At 47.3% G+C, this 24,988-nt stretch overlaps 1 protein-coding gene and 1 long non-coding RNA gene across 7 annotated transcripts in view; one reads left to right on the forward strand and one right to left on the reverse strand.

The window, feature by feature from the left end:
• Positions 1 to 4,004: 4,004 nt before the first annotated feature.
• The window catches only part of Ppp1r16b (protein phosphatase 1 regulatory subunit 16B), a 103,626-nt gene continuing 82,642 nt past the window's right edge, over positions 4,005 to 24,988 (forward strand). For 4 of the 6 annotated variants that reach the window (XM_046433185.2, XM_046433188.2, XM_046433189.1 and 1 more), the window contains exon 1: positions 4,388 to 4,521. The gene's annotated coding sequence lies outside the window, so the exon portion shown is untranslated. Of the gene's footprint in view, positions 4,099 to 4,387; positions 4,645 to 24,988 lie in introns of those variants that run through there. The other 2 variants (XM_046433187.2, XM_046433186.2) reach the window with 2 other exon arrangements.
• On the reverse strand, positions 20,519 to 24,671 carry LOC124085506 (uncharacterized). The gene is made up of 3 exons (XR_009225855.1): positions 23,868 to 24,671; positions 21,533 to 21,606; positions 20,519 to 21,410 (listed from the first exon to the last, which is right to left on the reverse strand). It is a non-coding gene; the product is annotated as an uncharacterized LOC124085506 (long non-coding RNA).

The following is a 24,988-nucleotide window of genomic DNA, read 5'->3' on the forward strand; positions in this document are numbered from 1 at the left end:
TATTTGCCATACTCGTGGGGAGTGTTTTGCTTTGCTTTGTTGACGTGTGTGTGTGTGTGTGTGTGTGTGTGTTTCAAATTAAACCTTCAGTGATTTCGATTCAAATGGTTTGGGGTAGAGTCTAGGTATAAAAAACTTTGAGAGGTTCTGTAGTGAGTCTAGCGCTCTGCCAAGACTGAGAGCAACAGAGTAGGGTTTCCCATAAATTGAACATGAAAATGAAAATCTATAAAATTTAAAAGGAAAAGAAAACCAGTCCACCCCTACTCCTAGTTACTGCATTCTAATAGAATCCCAGGACAGGGGTCACCTGCTAGGCCCAAACATCTGCTGATCCCTCCATGCTATATGTGGGGCTCCCACTGTGCAGACAGTTATGTGGAGTGCACAAAAGAGGTGGAGAAAAGGTCACTTCCCTCAAAAGCATGTGGGACGTGGGAAAAAACCACACATACAAACACACAGAGTATTGTACAATTGGAGATTACAGAGCAGGAAACCGACACTGTGGAAGAGGAAATGACCGCCCAGCGAGCTCAGGCCAGGCCAGAGTGGGACTCTTCCCCAGAATGCCTTTCTCCCCACTTGGCTCAGTTTTATGCCAGACCACGTGGCACCCTCTGCACTTCCTGCGCTGCTGTTGCTGGGATCTGGCCTGGAGCCAACACCATCGCTAGTGGCATCAGCAAGGAGTCAAGAGTCACCTAGCAAGGTATATGCAACTACGAGTTGGTTAAGTTGTAGTTGATGAGTAGGCCTAAAGCCATGTAGTTCATTCTGTATTTATAAAATCAGTGTTTCAGATTTATTTTCAGGTCCACAGATATTTGCATAGCCTCTTAGAACTTTCTTTGGCCTTGAAATTGTATTATTATATTGTGTGCATATCTGAACATATAACAACAATCCCACCGCTATGTACCACTATGATACCAATAAAAAATACGGGGGGAAAAAGAACATTCTTTGGTCTTGAACGATTCCTTAAATATCTTATTATAGATGGCACCATAGATGGCACCCCACCTGTATACACCCACAGTCCATTCAAATTATTAATTCATCAAGTGGAAATAAAGGGTGGGACTTTCTTGTCTGGGGACAGAAGAGAGAGGGATTTGGAGGACACTGAAAATGTTGCTTTCAAGGATTGGAGTATAGATTAACTTTTTTTTGGGGGGGGGGAGGGCAAAATTTGTTGATAATTCACACACCATACAATTCACTCATTTAAAGTATTCAGTGCAGCTGGGTGTCGTGGCACACATCTGTAATCCCAGGAGCTTGGGAGACCGAGGCAGGAGGATCCAGAGTTCAAAGCCAGCCTCAGCAAAAGCAAGGCCCTAAGCAACTCAGTGAGACCCTGTCTCTAAATAAAATACAAAAGAAAGCTGGGGGTGTGGCTCAGTGGCCCCTGAGTTCACTCCCCCCCACCAAAAAAGTATACAATTCAATGGGGTTTTTTTTTTGTACACTCATGGTTGTGAGGCCATCCAAAATTAACTTTAGGACATTTCAACATCCCAAAAAGAAACACCCCTTTACCAGTCATCTCCCAGTTGCCCCCCCAAATACTCTCCCAGCTCCAGACAAATACTAATCTGCTTTCTGTCTCTGTGCATTTGTCCGTTCTGGACTTTTCAAACAGAATCATACAACATGTGGCTTGCAGCTGCTTCTTTCACATTGCAATTTACTTTCAAAGCTCATCCATGTTGCAACATGTGTCAATGCTTCATCCCTTTCAATTGTCAAGTAATACTGCATTGTATAGATAGATTATGTCTTATTTATCATTTATTGCCTGGTAGACATTGGGTTGTTTCTTCTTTTTGGCTATTCTGAACATTTGTGAACAAGTTTTTGTGTGTCTGCATATTATTATTTCTTATGAGAACATACCTAGGGGTGGAGTTGCTGGGTCATCTGGTAACTTTATGTTTAACATTTTGAGGAAAGTTCAGTTTTTCAAAGCAGTGGTATCATTCTACGTTTCCATTAGTGATGTATGACAGTTCCACTTTCTCCGTATCTTCACCAACATTTGTTAATGATTGATTTTTTTTTTTTAATCAGTGTTTGGGCTGCAGCTATAAGGGAAGACTCTCAGACCTAATCTTAGCTGTCAGAATTCCAGCTCCCGGCTCCGAAGGGCACCAGAGTCCTGCCCTGTCCCCACTGTCCCTGAACACACTGAACTCCAACCTAGTAGGTGCAGAATGGTATTTTATTTTGGTTTTGGTTTACATTTCCCTTGCAGTTAATGATGTTATCTTTTTGTGTGCTTATTGTCCAATTATGTATCCTCTTTGGAGAAATGACTATTCAAATACCACACCAGTATGGAGGAATGAACCCAGGAGCTCTCTATACCATGGAGCTATACCTCCAGCCCTTTTTATTTCTTATTTTGAAACAGGGTCTTGTTAAGTTTCCCAGGATGGACTTGAACTTGTGATTATCCTGTATCAGCCTCCTGAATTGCTGGGATTACAGGTGTGTCCCACCATATCTGGCATCATTGCTTAATTCAAGGACACAAAGATTATGCTCATGTTTTCTGAGAGTTTTATAATTTTAGTTCCAATATTTGAGTCTGGTCCATTTGGGGTTCATTTTTATATGGTGTGAGGTAGGGGTCCAATTCGTCCTTTTGCACCTGTCTATCCAGTTGTCCCAGCTCTATTCAGTTGAAAAGATTATTCCTTCTTCATTAAGTTGCCTTAGTGCTCTTGTTAAAAACTGATTGACCATAAACATCACTTCTGTCTGGATTCTCAGTTGTATTCCATTGATCCATGTGTCGATCCTTTCACCCTTACCACACTATCTTGATTATGGTAGCTTTAGTTTGAAATCAGGAAGTGTGAGCCTTTCAATTTACTATACAGTATACTTTAGCTCTTGATATCAACCCCGTGAGAGATGTGAATGAACAGCACAACATGGGGATTTGGGACATCCCCTTCCCTTGAAGACGTCATTTCAGGGACACTGGCTCTAGGTTCTACACATGCCTTGGAGAGATGGATGACCGCCTTCTCAGCCCACAGTTCTTCATTATAAATCAATGGAAACATTCTGCAGAGAACAATGGTCCCCCTGGGTTATTTTAAACATCACTGTAAGTCTTTCCCACCTGCTCTGCTCTCTAATTGCTCCTACTCAAACAGTGTCATTCACAACTGGATTATTAATGAACTGAGAGGGAGACAGGGCAAATGAAGGGGGTCTTCTGTGGCCCTAGAATAGGCCTAACTCACAATTTTTTTGCTCCTTCAACAAAAGTTATTGAATTTTCTTAGCAAATAAGAAATCACTTAAACTCAGGTGGTGCCTTCAGTCTCAAAAGAATATTGCTCACAAATAGTGACCCAGAGTTCTCCAAAGGAGAGGAATCAAATTAACAGTATAGATCCCCAGACTCCCCAAACTTAAACCTTATCTGCCACCCCCCTCAGCTGGTTGGCCCAAGGGTGCCGGAGGCTCTAATCTGGGTGCAGAGGAAAGTTCAGGAAACAAAGCCCTTTGTTGAAAAGAGAACTCTATTGTTCTAAGGCCACTGTTCAGGGAGTGTGGATTCCAGAGAATGTTTTGGGTTGGGTTTTTTCCCCCTTTGTTTATTAACTTTCTCTCTTCTTCCTGGGGGGAGGAGGGTTGGTTTTCAAAAGCAACTTAAAGATAGTTAAATTCATTGTGTAAAGAAAGGCACAGGGTGCAGGGCCTTCTGCCCCAGAAGAGGCTTGGTTCGAAGAGAGAAAGAAGCCACCCGTTATGTTTTGCATATTTATTTTATTGCGTTTGTATTTTTAGCATGAAATCTCAGGGAAGCAGCCCAGGTCTAGATCCTGCACATCTTCAAACGGCAGACGTCAGCGAGGTACGACCACTTCCTTCCTCCTTCACTTAACCTCCCCTTTTTCCAGAAAGAGGATATGATGCTAGCCCACACCGCAGGTCACAGCCCACATGCTCCCACTTGTCTTGCTCTCCTCGGTTGGGAGACCTGTCCCCACAGACCTGTTCCTAGGGCAAGACCTGGTCGCTTCCCCAGACATCCTGTGAAGCCTTCAGACAGGCTACGCGAGGGTCCTCAAGGTAGGACAATTGACTTCGGAGCACTGGTACTATCCTATGTGACCTCGGGCAGGTTACTACTCCTTCTGGAGCTTCAGGATACCATCTGTCAAATGGGAGCAAGAATGCCATTCTTGACTTCCTCCTTTCCATGGGGGGAGCGGGTGGGAGGAAGAGTCCATTTCATCTCCTTTCAATTTCCTCTTGTTCAAAAAGAGGCCCCCCACGCCAGGAGCACTGACACCCTTTACAAGCAGGCTGGTGTTGAGTCGGTCCACCCCACGCCAGCGACTCAGGCCCCGCCTCGGGGGAGGAGCCGAAAGGCGGCGCGGAGGCTCGCCGCGGAGCAGAGCTGGCTCTGTCGCCGCACCAGCAGCTGCGGCTTGGGGACCTACTGACTGAGCCAGGGCCGGGAGCCGCCCGGGGCAGGGCTCAAGAGAACGGGTGAGTTCCCCGGCGGCGCCGCCTCCTCCCTGCGCTCTGCGGCTTGACAGGGCGAAGGACAAGAATCTGGGAGGGGAGGTGGTCTCAGCTTCTGATAACCTGGTGGAGGACGAGGGACTTAAGGTAATTTGGTGGGGGGCACTGGAAAAGCAGGTACCTAGAGCTCAGGACTGGGGATGGAGTGGGACGTTCTCCCGCGTCTGGAGCCTCCATGTCTAGGCTGGGGTGAGGAGTGCACTGGCAGGTTGTTGGCTGGGGTTGTAGTGGCGCGATCTTGGGGCTGGTGGGGAGTGGTCTTCGGTGGGTTCTGACTGATGGGCCGCTGACTGCGGGGGTAGCAATGCCCGGCGGGAGCCACAGAGCACTAAACACCACCGGCGCCCAGTCTCTGGACTGGGCATGGGGGCGCCGCCCCCTCGCGTGGTGGCGCCTGGTCCCCGTAGGTAACGGCCGGGCGCAGAGAGCGCTCCTGCCCGGGCGGGAAAGGTCCCCAGGGCTGGTGCCACGGCGAGCAGACCTGCCCCGCCGCGGGATCCCCGGTATCGGCCGGCCGGGGCAGACACCCGCGTTGTAGTTTCCCGGGAGGCGTGCGCCGGGCCTCTCCCCAGGGCCGCCTTGCCTCTCCCCGGGGCCGCTGTGCGCTGGCTGCCGGGTCCCTGGCGCCGGGAGCGCTATTTGCCTTGCCGCCGAGTCCCGCGCGTCGGCTCCGGCAGGGTGTAGCGCCCCCGAGCGCCTAGGGTCGGCAGAAGCCGTACGATCCTCTCTACGGAGAGGTCGCGCAGAGGGGTCTCCCCCAAGGTCACCTGGAGAGCCCAGGTCCCCCCGGGTGGGGGGCCAGGAGGGGGCGGCGCTCGCTATCCGCCTGCTTTCCGATTACAGACGCCCTTCCTCTGCTTTCTCCTCCCGGGCCCGGCCTGCGGCTTCACTGGAAATGCTGTTGATGCGGCTCCCAGTCCCGGGCGGATAATTGAGCCCAGGCGAGCTGTGAATCTGGCCCTCCTGGGAGCCTGCGGTGCGCCGCCGCCACGCGCCAGGCCCAGGACCCGGCGCTGCCTGAAATCTCGGGAGCGGAGGGAGAGAGATGCGGCTGCATAAGCGCTTCTCAGAACCGAAAGCCGAGCTGCTTGCGCGCCCATGTGATTAGATTCCACATAATGGGCCCCTGTTCTGGCTGTCAGAAGCACCCACTAGTTCCCCGCGGCTCCGAGCACCAGGTGCTGCTTCTGAATCGCCCTCTGTGGAGGACCCGGAGCCCCGAGATACCAGGCGCCCTTTCCCGCCGGGATCTCTGGAAGAGGCCTGCAGTTAGCCGCCTCGGTCCGCGGGGGGTACTTCCCTGTGCGCCCTGCCATTTCCTGCGGCTGGTGAAGCACCGGAGAAAACCTTCCATCAGAAAGGTCTCGTTTCAGGCTGCTAACAAAGCTTCTCAGCTCAGCCAGCGACTGTCTGCCCGCGGGCAGGGAAGGCACTTGGCCTCCTGAGCCCCAGAGGTCTCTCTGAAATGGGGCTACCCAGGCCGTGGGGATGATGAGTGCCCGGCCTGCGAAGTGCTTGGTGCAGTGGAGCATGGGAGGTGAGCCTTCCTAGCAAACGCGGGCGCCTTCAATACTGGCTAGAGCTGGGCGTGTCTCTTAGACAGGTGCAGGAGTGGAGCCCTAGTGGGTGGTTCTGCAGGGGCTGGGGGAGTTTCTGCATCTCTCTCCCTAGTTTTGTCACAAAGAGCCAGCTTGCAGGAGGCGGTGGGGGCCGGTGAATCCTTCCAGAGTGCTGCCTGCTCACAGGGCCTTTCCCACACAATCCCCCATCCCCTTCTCTCCCACCTGTCACCCAAATCCCATGTTCTCTGCCCCAGTCCCTAGGCTACTTCAGAAAAGGTGTTGTCCAGGCCACTGTGGACCTTCAAGAAGGTACCTGCTTGTCAATTGGGTCTGACCAACAGTGTCTCCCCAGCTCGTCCCAGTCTCTTCCTTTAGGAAGACCACTCAGTCTTTCCTTGGCCTCTTTTGGTATCTTCCTGCTGTGACATTCACTTGTAGCTCTGTGGTTCTGGTGAGGCCCCGCTTCCTGTTGCTCTCTGGGCTGTCCCTGGCCTGGAAGTACCCGGTGGGCAAGGCTGATGCCTGCGGCCTGTTCAGACTTTGTTCTCTCTGCTAATTGAGCCAGAGTGGAGGTTAAATTCTAATCTGGCTGTTAACTCTTTTTGGAAGCCTGAGGGGGATGCTGAGGCAGAGATGCATTTTTCCCTTAAGGCTAGAACTTTCTGCTGAGCTCATTTGGCCTCTTTGAAAAGTCTGACCTAGGTTTTTCTCAAAACCAGCTCCATATCCAGAGTGAAATTTCTCTAACAGAGGCCGAGCCAGCCTGATTTAGCAGATTGTCAAGGCACATGCATTGATTCCATGCTGTGCTTAGATTTTCAGGACTCCTGCCTCTGTCCACCTCTTCTAACATAGCCACCCCACTCCCTGTCCCCAGAACCCTTATAGCATTCAGTAGACAGGGGGTCCCAACTGGCATCCTCCCAGGTACAAACTTCTCTGTCCCATCATATCTTAGAAATTGGCCTCCACAAAAGGCATTATCTTTTACAGAAAGCCATAAGTATGAAGAGCAAGGAAGCCAGACAGGTCTAGGTGACATTACACTCTAAACCCAAAAGCTCTGGGACCCTTTGTAAAGGTCTTATTCTCTTGAGCCCTAGTTTTCTCATCCAGAAAAATGGGACTCATATTAATGCCTACTTCATAAGGCTGTGAGGATCATGTGAGATCATACACATATAAAGTGCTTAGTAGATCACCTGGTGCAGGAGGAATGCAGGAAATGATCATTGTCACCATCACCACCATTTCCTCTCCTGTACTGAGCTCTCAAAGGCCCTACTTCCTCCTGTTCAGGGAGTTAGATTATGTCTCCTCTGCCTCTAGCTATCTGGACAGGGAAAACCTAGAGCCTGACTCCTGGATTGAGGGTGGGGCTCTCTCCTGGGAATTTGAGTCCAGCTTGAGTCTGTCCCCACGGAGTCCGAACATCCTCTTAAGCCTTTCTCAGCTGGCCATCATTTTCCAGGGCTCATTGATTCCTTCAACAGATGTTCAGTCCATTCCAGGCCTTGTGCTTAGCAAGGGGTTTCAAGATGACCAAGGCAGCTCTCAGGCTCTCATCTGGGGGAGAGGCAGGCCTGGAGACAGACAGTGAGGACCCTGTGAAAGAAAAGCTTCAAAAGCAAGAGGCAGGAGTTAAGAGCACGGGAGAACAGGTGGGCTGAAGCTGCCAGGTATGAACCTTCAAGCTGCCATTTCATCACTGAGTGATGACGGACAGATTTCTTACCTGTCATGTGGATAAGCTACCTTTTGAAGGTGGTGATACAAGGAGAAAAGAGACCATGTGGGTAACAACTTAGCTCAGGACCTTCTAGACATGAATAAGTACTCGCAGATGTTAGTTGCTATTATTATTAGTCTATTATTACCAATAACAGGTGGACAAAATTTGCTGTAGGAGCATATTTGAACCCTTCAGTGACAGTTTTCCAGGTGGTGGGTACCGGAGGGGTGACAGCTCTTGCAGGGAGAACCGTTGTGCATGTAAAACGGCACATGGGCTTGAGAGCACTTGGTGTCTTTGGAGAGCCGTGGGCGGGAGTCACAGCTGGAGCCCAGCCAGCACCAAGTGTGAGGGAGCAGGGGTTAGGAGGCCTGGCTTAGGAGGGAGGCAGAGGCCATCCTGCCAAGGACCTTGAGTGGTTAAACACTCGCTGACCCGAAGCAGGCACACGGTGGCCTTGTCAGGTGGCAGGTCTCTGAGGAGGGCTGTCTTGATTGTAGCATCGGAGAAAGTTCAGGATTGACTTTTGCACGGGACGAAGGACTGGCCTGAGCTTGTTTGCCAGTGTAGTCCCTGTTCCTCCAAGGGTTCCACTTAGGAAGCTCAGAGGTCCCCTTCCTCTTCCTGAGATGCTTCCCCAATCTCTGTACCTTTTTCTCTCTTGCTGGGACTCAGTGTCTCACATGGAGGAGTGGGTATGGGTGGAGGAAGTGTCCTGACCCAATTTCCTTATTGATCACAAAATTTCACCAGATGCCTTTCTGGTCATGTTCATGGCCTTGCATTGCCACCGAGTCCTTGTATCAATTTATTGGAGTGGATGCACCTGTCCACTTCATGGAGGGGGAAACTGAGGCACATTGCTAAATGCATGCCACTCGTATAGAATTCACATGTGGGGAGTCTCCACAGTTGCCCTGTGCTGCCCCACACCTCCTCTTTCACGCTCTTGGTAAATATCTAAAGCTGACTGCAGAAAGTCTGGCTTGTCTCATGCTGTACCCTCAGGTGCTGGTCAGTAGGCACTCTGGAGATGGGTCACAGTGGGGTGTGCTCTGAGTACCTGCCATGATTTTGGGGAAATTGCTGTGCGCAGGTACTTGTGGGGGGAGGTGTTCTTGAGTATGTCAGAATCTAGAATGTCATTCCTCAGCCCACTGGTGCTCCACAAATGTGCCCTGATGCAGGCAGTTTGCAGCCTGATTGATGTGGCAGGTGGTGGCCAAGCCCCACAGTGGCCCCAGGGAGGAATGAGTCTTTTAGGATGGTTGCTCAGAACATCACATGACCATAGACCCTGCCCTTTACAGAAGGCATCTAAACAAAGGCTCAAGTTTCCTTTACATGGAGACAAAGTTTAGGTCTAGGGTTCCAGCTTTAGGGCCTCGGGCGATTTTTTCACTTCCTGAGCCTTGGAAAAGGCTCTTCTTCATCTGGAAATTTAGGCCATTTTTACTATAGATATTACACACATGCACAATTCAGAGTTGTCCTAAGGATTGTAAGATGCATGTAAAATGTCTGGCTTTCAAGTTGTAGGTAACATTGGTACAATGTCCATCAAATTTTCCTCCGTGGTACTTACTTATGATTATAGGGTTACATTCTATGGTGATCATTATTCTTATAGTCTCCTGGTTCTCAGTTGGAGAAAATTTGCCCCACCACAGCACATTTACCAACATCTAGAAGTGTTTTGGGTTGTCACAACCCAGGAGGGAGGGCACAGGGGGACAGGAGCTGCTGACAAAAGATCTCTCTAGCACATATAGACCAGGGATGCTGCTAAATATGCTATAGTACACAGCACAGCCTCCCACGGCGGGGGGGAGATAGAGAAGATCTGAGCCCAAATGTTGTTAATAGTGCCAATCAGCGACTGTCTAATCCATTCAGCCCTGTGTCCCCAGTTTCCCAGTGTGATGCTCAGCACCCAGGAGCCCAGGAGACAACCAATATGCATTAAAGGAATGAATGAGGACTTGGAAGGCCTATGTGCCCTGGAGTCCCAGGGGTTTGGTTTACGGGACATTCTGAATGGGCTGAAGAGATTTAGGTGAACCTGAATGACAAACAGCCAGTTGGTAATGCAGGCCAAAGAAATTCAGACCAAGCACTGTCTTCCCACCCCAGGAGGTGTGTGGGGCCTTTTGATCCGGGTCCTTGCTGCAGTCACCTCTGCATTTGCTTATGCAGATGCAGGGCCCACCTTAGCCTGAACAAGTAGGCTGCTGGGGCTGGGGGATGTAGGTGCTGACAAGAAACGCCCTGTCCGCTGGGCCCTTGGGATTTGTCAGGCCGGGTGCAGCTGTGATAGCTTCCTGTTTTTTCCCTTCTGGTGGATTGAAGGAAACCCACTGAATGGCTATTTTTCCACTGCCGTTTACAGCGGTGTGATAGGCCTTGGACTGATGAGGTCAAGCTGTGGCGTGAAATCTGCCTGATGTCTTGTCGCCTGGCCAACAGGAAGAAGGTGCTAGTTTTCTTCTGCTGTTTGATGTCTTCGGATGGCTTTGGGTAGGGAAGCAGGGGTTGAGACTGTGTTTAAAGGCAGGGAGTGTTTTACGCCCAGAATTATAGAGGCCAGCGTTGTCTCTCTCTTTTTCTAAATAATTTATTGGGAAGACTTATTTTAATATGGACTTTGAAATAAATAACTCATTAAAGCAATGGTTCCCTCTGAGCCTCGGGCTGGTTGCTGAGCATGAATCTGGCTATTGAAAAGAATACGCTGTTTTTTCAGGTCTCTGTAGGAGTTTGAAGGACAAGATTGGTCCCCATTAGATGTGCACATCGGTTAGAATTTATGCAGATGAGGGGAAGGGGTCAGGATGCATGCCTGGAGTGTATGCCTCAAACCCTGAGGTTCCTCTTAGAATGCAGAGTGTACTCAGGGGGGCTGAGGACAGAGCTTCTGTGTTTCTAGTAGGTTCCCAGGGTGCCATCCCTCTGGTCTGTGAACTCCACTTTGAGTAGCAGCAAGCTGGAGAACTCTAAGCCTACAGGTGAGGGTCCCTGGTGTGACCCACTCAAGCACAAAAGCAAATTCAGCCTGTGTGCCTGTTTGCACAGCCATCTGCTCTGCTGGCTGGCTTGCAGAGTCGCAGATGTTTACTGCACCTCTTTGCTGTGTGCCCAGACCTAGGACCAGACGGGATGCTTGGCCTCAGGGAGCAGCTGAGACAGCCAGCACTTGTGTGATGAGCTCTAGTGCTTCCGAAAACATGTGTCCAGGAACACACTGTTCCTAGGTCAACTGGTCACCTGGGGCTTTTGTTAAAAATACAGATCCCTGGGCCCTAGCCCAGCCTACCTGCGTCAGAATCAGCCAATGTGGGGGAATCTGTTTAAAAAGGTGTGCCAGGTGACTCTGATTCACATGGTGGAGGAGAAGGTGGGAGGAAGAACTGGCACCAAGCACTGGTTAATTGCTCAGCAGGACTGGGCTAGGGTTGAAGAGCTAGGTACTGCCCAAGGGTACTGGGCTAAGGGAGAAGCTAAAACCCAGCCTGTGCTCCACTGGCCAAGCTCCACCCCCTGCAGGATTGCCTCTGCCTGGAGGGAAGGGTGAACTTTTCTTAATATTAGTAATAATCATTAACATTTGGTACTTATTATGAGCACTGTCTATTTAACTCTTTTAATTCTCCTGGCAAATCAGGTGGCATTATTCCCACCCTAATTACTATTGCACAGGAAAGTGAGGCATAGAGAGGTTCAAGGACATCCCCAAGGTCATACAGTCAGGACTTGAATCAAGCACCTCTGGCTTCAAGGCCCTTGCCCTTAATTATTTCACTTTCTGGTTTTTCTTTGCTGCCTTTTCTCTGTGGGGTTGTCCCTCCTCTCAGGGAGTGCCTTTTTTTTTTGGTACCAGGGATTAAACCCAGTGTTTAACCACTGAGTCACATCTGCAGACTGTTTTTACTTCTTATTTTGAAAGAGGGCCTCACTAAAGTGCTCAGGGCCTTGCTAAGTTGCTGAGGCTGGCCTTGAACTTGCCATCTTCCTGCCTCAGCCTCCTGAGTCACTGGGATTACAGGTATGCACCACCATGCCTGGCTGGCAGTGATTTTTTTTGTAGTCCTTCCTTCAGATGGGAGAGGGAGGCTAGAAGTGACCCTGACTGGCTTTGGAGTCAGACCTGGGTTCAATTACTGTCTCCACCACTTACTGCAATCTTGAGAAGTCACTTGCTTAACTTCAGTTGCTGAACTCCAGTTTCCCCAGGTGTAAAACAGGATGGACAGCAGTACAATGATATGGATACAATGAAGCAGGTAGTCTTTGCTTGTGGTGTAAGATGTACTTGCTATGTATCAACTGTTACTATTGCATTATTATCTTTAAAGTCAGCTTCTGGGAGTAATAGATGGCCATAGAGCAGAAGGGACAAGTGAGCAGAGCCCTGTGTCATTACATTCCCAGGGGCGGGGTCAGCTGAGTTGTTTACCAGGTTACTTATAGCCATCACTTACCTGGGCATCCCCAGTGTCCGGGCCAGGCTGGGGAGTTCTCAGAATTTCTTGTTTCAGTGTCTTCATCAGAACTGGTTTTATTTGCTGTCATCCAGTTGCAAGTAAAAGGTACACATATTGACATTCTCTTCAGGATTGTTGGCTCTTGTTGGTGACTTTCCATGTCTCGAGGGTCCCGTTAGAACTATTGCTGTCCTCAGCTCACCTGTAGGCAGGAACATTACCTATAGCCTTATTAGGAAATATGGAAGACTTTCCCTAAAATGTCATTTGTTTGTTTCCTTTGACGTATGAAATCAAGCTTTTGTTTTCTTATTGCAAGTTTTATGCTTTTTAATTATAAAAAGAAAACAAGCACATCATAAAAAATTCACACAGTACAGAAAAGTGGAAAATGGAAAGTAAAATTTCCCTGTCTTCCCCAGCCACTCAAACCCTTCCCCAGACAAAATCCCTCAATGTTTTCTGTATCTTTCCATAAATTTCAGATGCATATACAAACTCATATCCATTTGCATATTTATCCCTTTCTCTTTTTAATGCATCTGTGCCACACTCCTCTGAGGCTTCTTTTTTCAACTAATGTATCTGAGCACCTGTCAACACATATGCATAGGCCTGCGTCTTTTTTTTTTTTGGTACTGGGGATTGAAGCCAGGGGCACACTACCACTGAGCCACACCCCCAGCTCCTTTTCACTTTTTATTTTGAGATAGTATGGGGCACAGTGATGTGGATCAAGGTTTTTAATTGTCTTGTGGTTGTGGTGTGCTTGTGCTGGGAACCCCCTGTGCTAAAGTAGAGGTTAAGATTGCCCAGTTGCTATGGTGATGCCCTGCTGGAGGAAAGTCTGTACAAAGGCTCAGAGCTATCAGTCTTGACCTTGAAACTCAGACACTAACTCCCAGGGATAGGAGATTCTGAGCATAACAAGATAACTGTGATGTCTGTCAGTGCTGCGACCTTCAAGCCTGCCTGCTTTGCAGAAACTTTCCCACAAATCACCTTTTGATGATAAAACCTATATAATAAACATGCCGAGACAGCTCTGAGTCACTGTTCTCAACCAGAGATCAGTTTCCCACCTAATCCCAGCTTTCTCTCTTGATGTTTGTGTGTCTTTCTTAATCCCCCATTGCCCCTCCCTGCTATCTGAATTAATGGCTGTTCAGGGGGCAGCGAGATAGGGTCTCACTAAGTTGCCTCAACTGGGCTAGACTTTGAGATCCTCCTGCCTCAGCTTCCTGAGTCAGTGGAATTACAGGGGTGTACCACTACTCCCAGCAGACCTGGAAAGGCTGGGTGGTATTCCAGTGATTTTAAAAAATAAAATAAAATACCATCGTTTACTTTCTTGTCCCTTGCTGAGGTTGAAATAGTTCCTAGTTCTTTCCTAATGCAGATGTATAAGGTTATAAAATCCTCATTTGTACAGCGTGTATCTTCCTACAATGGTATGATTTTATCCATAAGGAAAATTTATTACAGTTGAAACTGGGTCAGATATTGCCAAATTGTCCTCCCAAGAGACCAAACCAATTTCTGTTTCCTCAGTGTGGCTGCCTGTTTCCCATTCTTCTCCAACACTGAGAATTTTTTTTTTTTTTTTTTTTTGGTACTGGGGATGGAATTCAAGGCACAGTACTATTGACATTGAGCCACATCTCCAGCCCTTTTTATTTTTCATTTTTAGACAGGGTCTTGCTAAGTTGCCTGGGCTGACCTGGAACTTGAGATCCTCCTGCCTCAGCCTCCTGAGTTACTGAAATTACAGGAGTGTACTACCATGCTTGGCTCCAACACTGAGCATTAAGGAAGCTTAATTTTTGCCAGCCTGATAGGTACAGGTTGAGTATCCTGTATCTGAAAGGCTTGGAAGCACTTTTTTTCCCTTTCAGATTTTGGTGTATTTTCATTTATGTTCTTAGTGAAATATCTTGGGGGATGGGACCCAAATTCCAACACAAAATTCAATTATGTTTCACATATACCTTAGGTACATAGATGCGTTGACACATTGTTTTTAGTGTGCCTGCATATTGGCTGTGACCTGTCACATGATGTTGTGTAGAATTTTCCACTTATGGTGTCAGGTTGGTACTCCCAAAGTTTCAGATGTTGGAGTATTTTGAATTTAAAATATTTGGATTAGGGATGCTCAACCTGCATAGAAGAGAACATTTCTGAGTCAGATTCTACAGTAATTCAGATTTTATCATGTCCCTATATAAAGATTGTTAAATATTCAAGATCTACATTTTATCTGGTCTTGTGCTTTGTATTGGAGATAAAAATTAAATTAAACCAGTCCTGGTCCTCACGTTGATCCCATCTCCTGGAGTCGGCAGAAACGTGGATGAATAAAACAAGAGCACATCAGCGTGGTTGGCCTTGTGCAGGAAGAAGGCATAAGCCAGCAGTCTGATGAACCCCCTCTTAATGAATATTGCAACGATTCCATAAAATACAGCATGCACCATGTCCTGGAATGCATTGGGTCGGGGGCACTTAAAATTCTCAGAAGAAAACAACTTGATTAGAGGCAGAAAAGTGGCACCACTCCCTGGTGGGAAGAGGCGAGGCGAGAAGTTAGGGAGTCTGAGTAATTTTAAAATAGCCTCTTTGGTGGTTTCCATGTTTATTGAGGTGGTTTGTTGGAGAGAGCCTGTGCAGACACCCAGCCCAGTTTGTAGTGGGTGTGATTACTGATCACTTACACCTGGGCAGAGCTAGCCCAGGACAGGGAGCAAGAGATCAGGGGCTGGCTTTAAAAATCCACAGCTTTGGGGCTGGGGTTGTGGCTCAGTGGTAAAGCGCTCACCTAGCATGTGCGAGATGCTGGGTTCAATCCTCAGCACCACATAAAAATAAGTAAAATAAAGATATTGTGTCCAACTACAACTAAAAAAATATGAAAAAAAAAAATCCACAGCCTTGGGGCCCATGGAGGTTGCACGTGGGTGACATAAACATGCTGCTTACCCCAGGAGTTGCAAGGAGACGTGCCTGTCGTAGAGCAGATGCACAGGATGGGTGTTGTATGAATAAGCAAGCCTGAGATCTATCTACGCCTTGTAAGGAAATAGGTCCATTTAGAAAAGGATCTGATAGCTGATCTAACCACTTAGTTGGGACCAAACTATCCCATACATCTCTTCGTTCACTTGGGACATCTTAAGAGCAACACAAGGCAAGGAGCCATTGAGAATATCAACTGAGACAGGGCTGTGGAATGAGCCCAACCATTACTTTCATAACAAATCCCAGAGGCAGGGATACACGGAACCAGTTGTGGAGATGCAGAGGGAAGAGAGGGTGAGCCAGGGCATCCCTACTCTATCTGCCTGTGGAAGGGAAGTTAGCGGTCTACCTTCTCTCCCCCATCATCCAGATCTGTTCTGTCTGGTTTGATGCTACCGCACTTGTTCCAAGCTAAAGGGCCACTTCCTGGTCTTGGGACTGTGGGATGATCTTAGTGAATTTTTAGTCTCACACCCTCCTGTCCACTCTCTCCCATTTATTGGATACCTCCTCTGTGCTGGGTGGCTCTGCGATGGTAATGAAGGGTGAATAGCAAGTATCCCTTGTCTTCCAAGAGCAGCCAGTCAAATGGAGGAGGCAGTCTAAAGCCAACACTTACTCAACTGAGCATTAAGTGTCCCTGTAGAGATATGGCCAAATGCCTTGGAACTAGAGAGAGGAACTAGAGAGGGCAAATAAAGAAGAGTTCAGAGGAAATATAGAGTAGTGAGAGCTGGGCATGGTGGTACACGCCTGTAGTCCCACCGACTCAGAAGGCTGAGGCAGGAGGATTGCAAGTTCAAAGCCAGCCTGGGCCACTTAGCGGGGCCCTATCTCAAAATAAAAAAAATAATTGGGAGTGTAGCTCAGAGGTAGAGTGTTCCTGAGTTCAATTCCCAGCACCCCCAAAATAAATAAAGTAAAATAAAGAGCAATGAGACAACATTGTCTGAATGAGGTAGGGTGAGTCAAGTGCCTGGAACGTACTTAGGATGGAAATTGTCAGGACGGCACTGAAGTCAGCTCTCAGGGAGCATGGAGCCTTTTCCAGGTGGAGTGAAAGCAGGGTGTTGCCACCCCACGGAACCGCACGTGTGGGGACGGAGGTGAGTGTGGTGTAGAGAACCGCATGGGCTCTGTGTAGATGGACCTGGGGTCCAACCCTAGACCTGCCGCTTCCTGGCTGTGACTTTGGGTGTGTTAATCTGAGCCTTCCTTTCCTATCTGTCAAGTGGGGATAATGGTGATGGTTTTTAAGACTCGTTGTGGGGATGGCCGTAGGGTTCCTGGTACATTGTAGAGTCTCAGCAGATGCTGGTACCATTGCACAGGTGGGAGCCATCAGGCCTGTTCAGCGTTGCTGAAAAATCGGGTACTTATGGGTTGGAGGTGGGGGGAGCGAGGCTAGGATGGCCAGGCAGAAAGAGGAAATGTCAAGGCCAGAGGCTGGGCGGTCTGGACTTTAGGCTGAGGGCTTGAGCTTGACTCCAACAGGTAGTGGGAGCCATCACATCTCCCCAAAAGGTAAATACAGAATCAGACTCAGCCTAGGAAGGCGAACTCTGCCAGCTGTGTGGATGATGGGCTGAGACAGAGGCAAGCAAACGACTTTGGAAACTGGGGCATCCGCATTCTTGTGTTGGCAACTCACAGTTCCCATTAGCAAATAAAGGCTCTGTGAAGTCCTGCAGCCAAGAACTGACTGGAGAGGCAGTTTGGGTGGTGGCTAAGGAGCAGGGACTTCAGGGTCAAAGCCAATCTGGACTTGAACCCTACCCCTGTCTGAGGGTCCCACCCTGTTGCTCTCTGGCTGTGTGCCTTGGGCAGTGACTTAACCTCACTGAGCTTCCTTTTAAAATGGGAGTCAACGGTACCTGTCGTGTAGACTTGTTGGGAAGGTTAAATGGGATAGTGTAGATAAAGCACTTTGCCCACTCTTGGAATGCAGTAAATGTTCAATAAAAGTTAATAATTATAATGGTGAAATATATCACCTATTTTTCCATGGAAGGCCTGTTATAGTTGTCTCCTGGTGTTTTCCAGAAAACATCCTGATTTAGGTTTTCTGGAGAAGCAGCAGCATAGTCTGCTCCAAGAAATAGTGAGGAGGGTTGCCAAGTTCTGACACAGTAGTTCTTGGATGCACATCAGACCCACCTGGGGGAGCTGTTAGAATCGTCGATTCCTGGCTGCACACCAGACCAATTAAACCAAATTCTGTCCAGGTGGGACCCTCAGACATCAGTATACTTTTTAAAAATTGCAATGATTTACTGTGGAAGAACATATACACGAAGGCACACAAATCCCAAGTAAATGAATTTTTCACAAACAGGGCATGTTCAAGAGACATCCAGCAATCCAGCGGCAGCACTGTGTCCCTTGTCAGTCATGCCCACCTTGAAACTACCAAATATTGTCCTTAAAAAAAAAATGATGATTCTGGTAGCTATGTGGTAGTCTTGCTCTGTGGTCTTCTTGTGTATGCCCAGAATTTCCAGTTGATTCCATGCATAGTCATGTTTGAAACCCTTCTACCTAACATGTGTTTGAAAAGTGTTGGTGGAACTGGAGAATGGGATGTTACACTGTCTGTAGCTAGAGTTTTTTTTTTTTTTAATTTTTAAGTCTAATTTGTTATATATGACAGCAGAATGCAGTACATTTCTTATTACACATATAGATCACAATTTTTAATGTCTCTGGTTGTACACAAAGCAGAGTCACATCATTTGTATCTTCATACATGTACTTAGGATAAGGATGTCCATCTCATTCCACTGTCTTTCCTACTCCCATGCCCCCTCCCTTCCCCTCCCACCCCTCTGCCCTATCTAGAATTCACCTAATCCTCCCATGCTCCCCACCCCCAACCCAATTATGAATCAGCCTCCTTATATCAGAGAAAACATTTGGTCTTTTGGGATTGGCTAACTTCACTTAGCATCATATTCTCCAACTCCATCCATTTACCTGCAAATGCCATGATTTTATTCTCTTTTAATGCTGAGTAATATTCCATTGTGTATATACACCACATTTTCTTTATCCATTCATCTACTGAAGGTGTAGCCAGAGTTTTTGACCTGGCTGATCAGTCAGTGGAAGGTGTTTTGCTGGGAAGGACAGATGTTCAGGTGTATGGAACCTGGCAGGCTGCCCCTCATTCTCGCAGGCTTTACGTGGGCCGAATGACTTGAGTGATGGAGCTTGAAGCATCACAAAGCTCTGGAAAGAGGACATGTGGGACTTCAATTGTGTGTGTGTGTGTGTGTGTGTGAGTGAGAGAGAGAGAGAGAGAGAGATTAAAAACCTGACAGACACAGGAAGACACGAGAAATGACCATATAGATGTTGTCAGAGGAGATCTGGTCTTTGGAACCAGAGTTTAGAATTTTATGTCATATTTTTATACCTTGAAGCTTGTCTAGAACATGGCACTTGGAAAAAGCTAAAAAGAGGGATCATTGAAATAAATATTAGGACTATATAACTATCCTGAATGGGAAGCACAATTGACATGGATGCAGAGCAAGGTGTCAGAGAGGATTTAGCTGAATTGATTCATTATTTTGGTTCTTTGTCATTTCTATGTTGTGGCTGAGATTTCCTATCTGTTCACTTATTACAAACATAATTTCTTTTATAGCCTTGAGTGAAGCTATGATGGCTGCTTGATCCTTATCTGTGGATTCTAAGGTCTGGTTTATCTTGAGATAAGTCTTCATTGATGCCTTTTCTCTTGAGTTTGGGTCACATTTCCTATTTTAAAAAATCTGTCTAGTAATTTTAGATTATGTCCTGAAAGTTGAGGATGAGTGAGACTTGAAGAGATTCTGGGTTCTCAGAACATAGTGATTTTTTTAAAAAAATCTAGCTGTTAACTTGAACCAAGTCAAACTCCAAATTCAGTCTCCTTTGGGTGGGACAACATCTGAAATCTTTGTCCAGGTCATTTGACCATAGTTGAACTGCTTGGAGTCTGCCCTGCACATTTACCATTGAGGGAGATTTGGGCACAGTGTTCCCTCAACATATGGGGATACTGTTCTGTGACTCTGTCTTTCAGAGATATCTCTCTTCACTCTCCAGCTTGTGATTACTTGATTTCTATCCTTTTTTTTTTCTTACTTAGTATTGGTAATTTAATAGCTCTGTGAAAAGTGTAATTGAAGCAAGAAAACTGAATATTACCTAATTTATTCTCCAGGAGATTTGTCTGCTAATCAAATACCTTCATTCCCACCACAGTTAACATAAGCCTTTTAAAGTGACATTCCCAGCTATTCCAGATCACTTCTTGAAGTTGATTATCTTTTTTTAACTTATGTAGAAAGAAAGAAAATTTAAAGAAAGAAAAATTTATTTCCTGTCCAACATGGGCTCTCTTCTTGAGAATGGACCTGTTTCAGAGAATCTGGATGGCGAATCCACGGCGGTGTTCAGTCTTTGCAAGGGGGCAGTTCGTGAAAAACCAGGAGGCTTGTGCCCTTGCCCTGTCTTCAGCCTCTCACACACAGGTCTGGGCAGAGTTAGCAGCGGCCCTCCTTACCCTGTGCTGTTCCTTCCCACCTTGGTCTTCCACTCCAGCTACATCTATTGATGATCCACGGTGCACTCAGACCTTTCTGGGCACCAGCATATGTAAAGATACCTAAGCACTAATCCCTGCCCTCAAAAGAGCCCACCTGAACACAACAGGATGAATGCCACAGTGGGGGTATAAGCAAATGCTAGAGGATAATTCATTTTATTTTTATTATTTTATTTTATTTTTTTTTTAATTTTTTATTGTTGGCTGTTCAAAACATTACATAGCTCTTGATATATCATATTTCACACTTTGATTCAAGTGGGTTATGAGCTCCCATTTTTACCCCATACACAGATTGCAGAATCACATCAGTTACACATCCATTGATTTACATATTGCCATACTAGTGTCTGTTGTGTTCTGCTGCCTTTCCCATCCTCTACTATCCCCCCTCCCCTCCCCTCCCCTTCCCTCTTCTCTCTCTGCCCCCTCTACTGACATTCATTTGTCCCCCTTGTATTATTTTTCCCTTTCCCCTCACTTCCTCTTGTATGTACTTTTGTATAACTCTGAGGGTCTCCTTCCATTTCCATGCAATTTCCCTTCTCTCTCCCTTTCCCTCCCACCTCTCATCCCTGTTTAATGTTAATCTTCTTCTCATGCTCTTCGACCCTACTCTGTTCTTAGTTACTCTCCTTATATCAAAGAAGACATTTGGCATTTGTTTTTTAGGGATTGGCTAGCTTCACTTAGCATAATCTGCTCTAATGCCATCCATTTCCCTGTAAATTCTATGATTTTGTCATTTTTTAGTGCAGAGTAATACTCCATTGTGTATAAATGCCACATTTTTTTTTTATCCATTCATCTAATTTCTATCCTTTAATTGCTCAAATGGTGAAAGAGAAGTTTTCTATCCAAGCTTAGCCACTATGTACAACATCCACTGGGGCCTTCCGTCAGGTAAAGAGTTACAAACCTGCAAAAGTTACTTGATGCCATTTTTTTCTTTTTAATGTTGACTTCCTTCCAGTTTGTGCCACTTGTGGTCAAACAAATCTAGTGAATTCCAATAAACTTATTTATTTTTGGCGGGGGAGGGCATGTCTAGAGTTCATAGTAACCATATACAGGAAGGTTGGCCCAGCATGACTAAAGCAGAACCTCTCTGATCAGGAGGTTTGTTCATTCAGGGATCCTGGGAGCCAGCTTCCTTTACTGCCCAGCATGTGGTAGGTGGCGATAAATACTTATCTCTTGACTAAATGAATGAGGTTTTAAATTTACAATGGAAATGCATGAGCAGAGAAAATTGCCAGAAGAAAACCCCCTAACTAATATTCATTGGTGACCCGATTGAAACAGAGAGGGTGTCCAGTGATTTGCTGGTGAAGATGAGACGTTTGGGAGAAGTCAGAATCCCAGATAGCTGAGCGACCTGAGATTGTAACACGGGGAGATAAATTCAATTCCGGTAATAACACCACTTTTGTGGGGTGGGGCTTCTGGCTCATGGAGACTTTATCCTGTTAGAAGGAAAGAAGGGAAGCAGAGGTATGCTTAGCATTCTGTATACCCAAGAGGAGGGAATCAAAGTGAAAGAACTTTGGCTGGAGATCAAAGGGGAGGGACAGAAGTAGTACTGTACCTGCAGTCACCTACAGAGCGCTTCTCCGCATGGTGACCTGCAAGGTCACAGATCCAGCATGCATACTTCAAAACCTGCATATTGGATGAAAACTTCATTGACCAAACTGTAGAGCATCTGGAAACTTCCCGATCTAGTCCACTAATAGTTTCATTTCCCAGAGAGGAGAGGAGGGAGGGCAGGAGCAGTTATGAATCTGGCTCAGGAGCTGGGGGGTGAAGCGAAAGTGCGGAAGTTCTCCACGGAAAGGAGAGGCTGGCTGTGGGGGCGGGGCCCGCAGGGATTTGGAAGGCGCATTTAATGGAATTTAGAATGAGATACATATATCTCCGGCTCAAGCCTCTAAAAGCGAGGACAGCTCCAACAGTAAGAGAAGTTATGATTTTAATCAGTTTTTCTTACTCTGCATAGATTTTATTTATTTTCCTTCAAGGACTCTTTCTTGCTACCAGTCAGGCTACTGTGGCCCATTTTCCCTGACTTTTTAAAAATTGTGTTTTCAAGCAGGAGAGGTATTACTTATGCTTAGTGGATGGCCTGGGCACTGACACATCACACAGATCCTGGGCTACTCCGACTGCAAACAGCTGGAACACCTGCCCCTACTACTAGTGCCTTGGCCTCTCTGAGGCTCAGTCTTCTCCTCTTTGAAATGGGGATAATACCTACATTTTTAGAGTTGGTGAAAAGATTCCAGGCAATGTCACATGCACAGCGCTAGATAGGTGGAAGGGACATTGTGCATAAAGCTTTCCTTCTTATCGAACATTCTCTTGTCTCTGGGTTCATTTCATGCACATAGTTTTAAACAATGCTCACCTACAGTTTCATTAGCATACATTTTGCTGTACACACTGGTTTCAGCAAGTATTTTTTCTATTACAAATTGGTCCATCTGGTTTCTTAGCCAAAATGCGTCTTCTCTTTCTGATTGTTAATACTGTGGATTTTCTAAAATCTTGCATTTCTCATGGAAGGTCTTTTAAAAACCCTTGTGGTTCTTTAGATTTTTTCCTAGTTATTTCTTCTCCTTCTGCTGTAGTGTACGAAGGCTTCAGAGTTAGACCTAGGTTTGAATCACACATCTGCACTCACTGGCTGTAGTTAATTGGAATCAATTTCTGCTTCGATGTCTCCCTTCTCCGTCTCATTCTTCAAATTTAGGACTTTCTCCTTCAAATTGAACTCGATGCTTGCTATTGCCCTTTCCTCCTTGGAATTATCCTCTAAACCTCAGTGAATAATCTCTATGAAAAGTTGAAAAATTCCCACCTCAACTACTTCCTAACTGGCGAAGAATGCCCCTGGCTGATGGAAGGAGAGCCTGGCACCGTGTTGCATGCCTATAAGTGACTCGGGAGGTTGAGGCAGGAAGATCGCAAGTTCAAAACCAGCCTCAGCAACTTAGTGAGACCTTGTCTCAAAATAAAAAGTAAAAGGGCTGGGGATGTGGCTCAGTGGTTAGCATCCCTGGGTTCAATCTCTGGTACCAAAAAAAAAAAGGGTGGTGGTGGTGAGGAGATGGCTTGCTAGGGATATTTGTGAGGTTCCTGGAGTGGAGAGAGATCTGATCAGGGATCAGACCAGAGGCCCCTTCCTCTTTTATGTTGGTTGTGATGTGGAGCCCAAGATGCTTGGAATTGACAAGACAGTGATCTCTGGATCTAGGTGGCGAGGGGTGGGTCAGCTGGTGGCAGCACTCTGTCCCTCTCCCCTTCATAAGTGGACTTCTTCCAGTTCCCGCCGGCATGGCATCTCCCTCCACTCCAAGGAGAGTGTGGGAGACACGGCAGGCAGCTACAGGGGCTGCCATCCTTTCTTGAGTTGGCTCAGCATATAGCTTCCTAGGAGCTGGGTCCAGTCCCTTTTGCAGGATGGAGCACCAGCTGTTCATTCACCCCCCAACCCCGAGGCAGGTGAGCCTCAGGTGTTCTTGACTGAGGCCACAGTGATTTTGTGGTGTTGTCTGGATGAAATCCTGGGATTTGAGGGGTCTTGCCACTCTGTCTGATAACATTCCAGATGCTTATGTTTAAGACTGGAGTGTTCCAACCCCTGGGGTGAAGGCCAGTACTGAAAGCCAGGTTGAGGGGAACATGGTGTAGCATGCTCACCTCTGCTTCCCACGTCTGTAGCCCTGGCAGACACTGTTAACCCTCATAGCATTCACTCCTGTTACACACATGGCTTCCTGATTCTTCTCCTCCCAGAGCTCCAAGCAGACACCACCAACTTCAGAGTTGACACAGAAGAAAGTTTAGTCAAGGATGTCAGCAGAGGAGACCGAGGCCACTCCAGGCCTAGCCAACGTGAACAGCCACCCCTGTTTACTCACCTTGTAACCCAGGAGGATGTTCTGTGGTCACAGGTGGCCTCCTTTGGAAAATACCCCCACTCCCCTGGGTCTGGAGAAACCACCCTTGCAACCCGACTCCCATTTCCCTGTGCTTAGCTCTTACATAAACTTCTTTGGTTTGGTTTAGCACCTTGACTGAGACTGACACGATCACGTGGGATGTTTGTAGGCATCCTCTCGGCCTTGTGTGTGCCCTTAGTCCTTAGCACCTACGTTCGTCCCCTGCAGCCTTCTCCACACTGGTATTCTTAGCCCACCTCTCTGGGTTGGGTTGGTGGGGGGACATCAGCATGGAGGATGGTGTGGTCCTGGGGTTTTCTTCACCTGTGTGGGCTGTGGTTGTCTTTGAAGTTTTCCTGGAAATGAGCCTGAGAAGGCTGCTTCACCTTCACAGGCAGAAACAATCCAAAATGTCAATCAGCGTCCACTTGGGTCCCTCCAGGTTGTCTTGACTGTTGGTCACCAAATGCCATCTTGCAGTCACGCATGATAGATGCTCACTCCCCATATGATCATCTCTCTCCAGGCCAGAACTGGGGCTCCCTGGCGCAGTCCTGTCTACTACCTGACCTGGATCTTCTCTCTCAGCAAACTCACGAGTAGCCGGGCCAGGCTCTGTGAACTGTTAGCTTTGTTAGATGGTTTCTCCTTGTGCCCGGCTGCTCCTGCTTCTTCATGCTGCCTGTATGTGACCCTGACTCTTCCTCTGCTCCCAATGTGACCCAGGCAGTTCAGACAGAGGGCCTTATTATCCAATCGCTGCGCTTGGTTCTTTTCCTGAGAATGTTCAGGGGTATTAGTTGCTCGATCACTCTTTGTTCCCTTTGGACTCTTGACTTTTGAATCCTGCCTCCCCTCTCCTACCATAAACACAAAGTCCTGAAAATGGGCTTCAGTGAGCAGTGACAAGCCAGGGCCAAGCCCAGGCTGCCATTCAGAGATCTGAATGAATGAAGCACAGCTGGATAAGCAGAGTTAAGGAGCTGGCCCGCGGGGACCTGAGTCCCACAACTGAGGCCACACTGGGAGGTCTGTGTAGGGTGATAGAAGGTTCGTCCCAGCAGGAATAGGACAGTCAGTGAGAATAGGGTCGGGGGGAC

Source organism: Marmota monax, unplaced genomic scaffold (assembly GCF_021218885.2).
Source record: "Marmota monax isolate L192 unplaced genomic scaffold, Marmota_monax_Labrador192_F-V1.1 WCK01_AAM20220418_F8-fsc00014, whole genome shotgun sequence".
NCBI lineage: Eukaryota > Metazoa > Chordata > Mammalia > Rodentia > Sciuridae > Marmota > Marmota monax.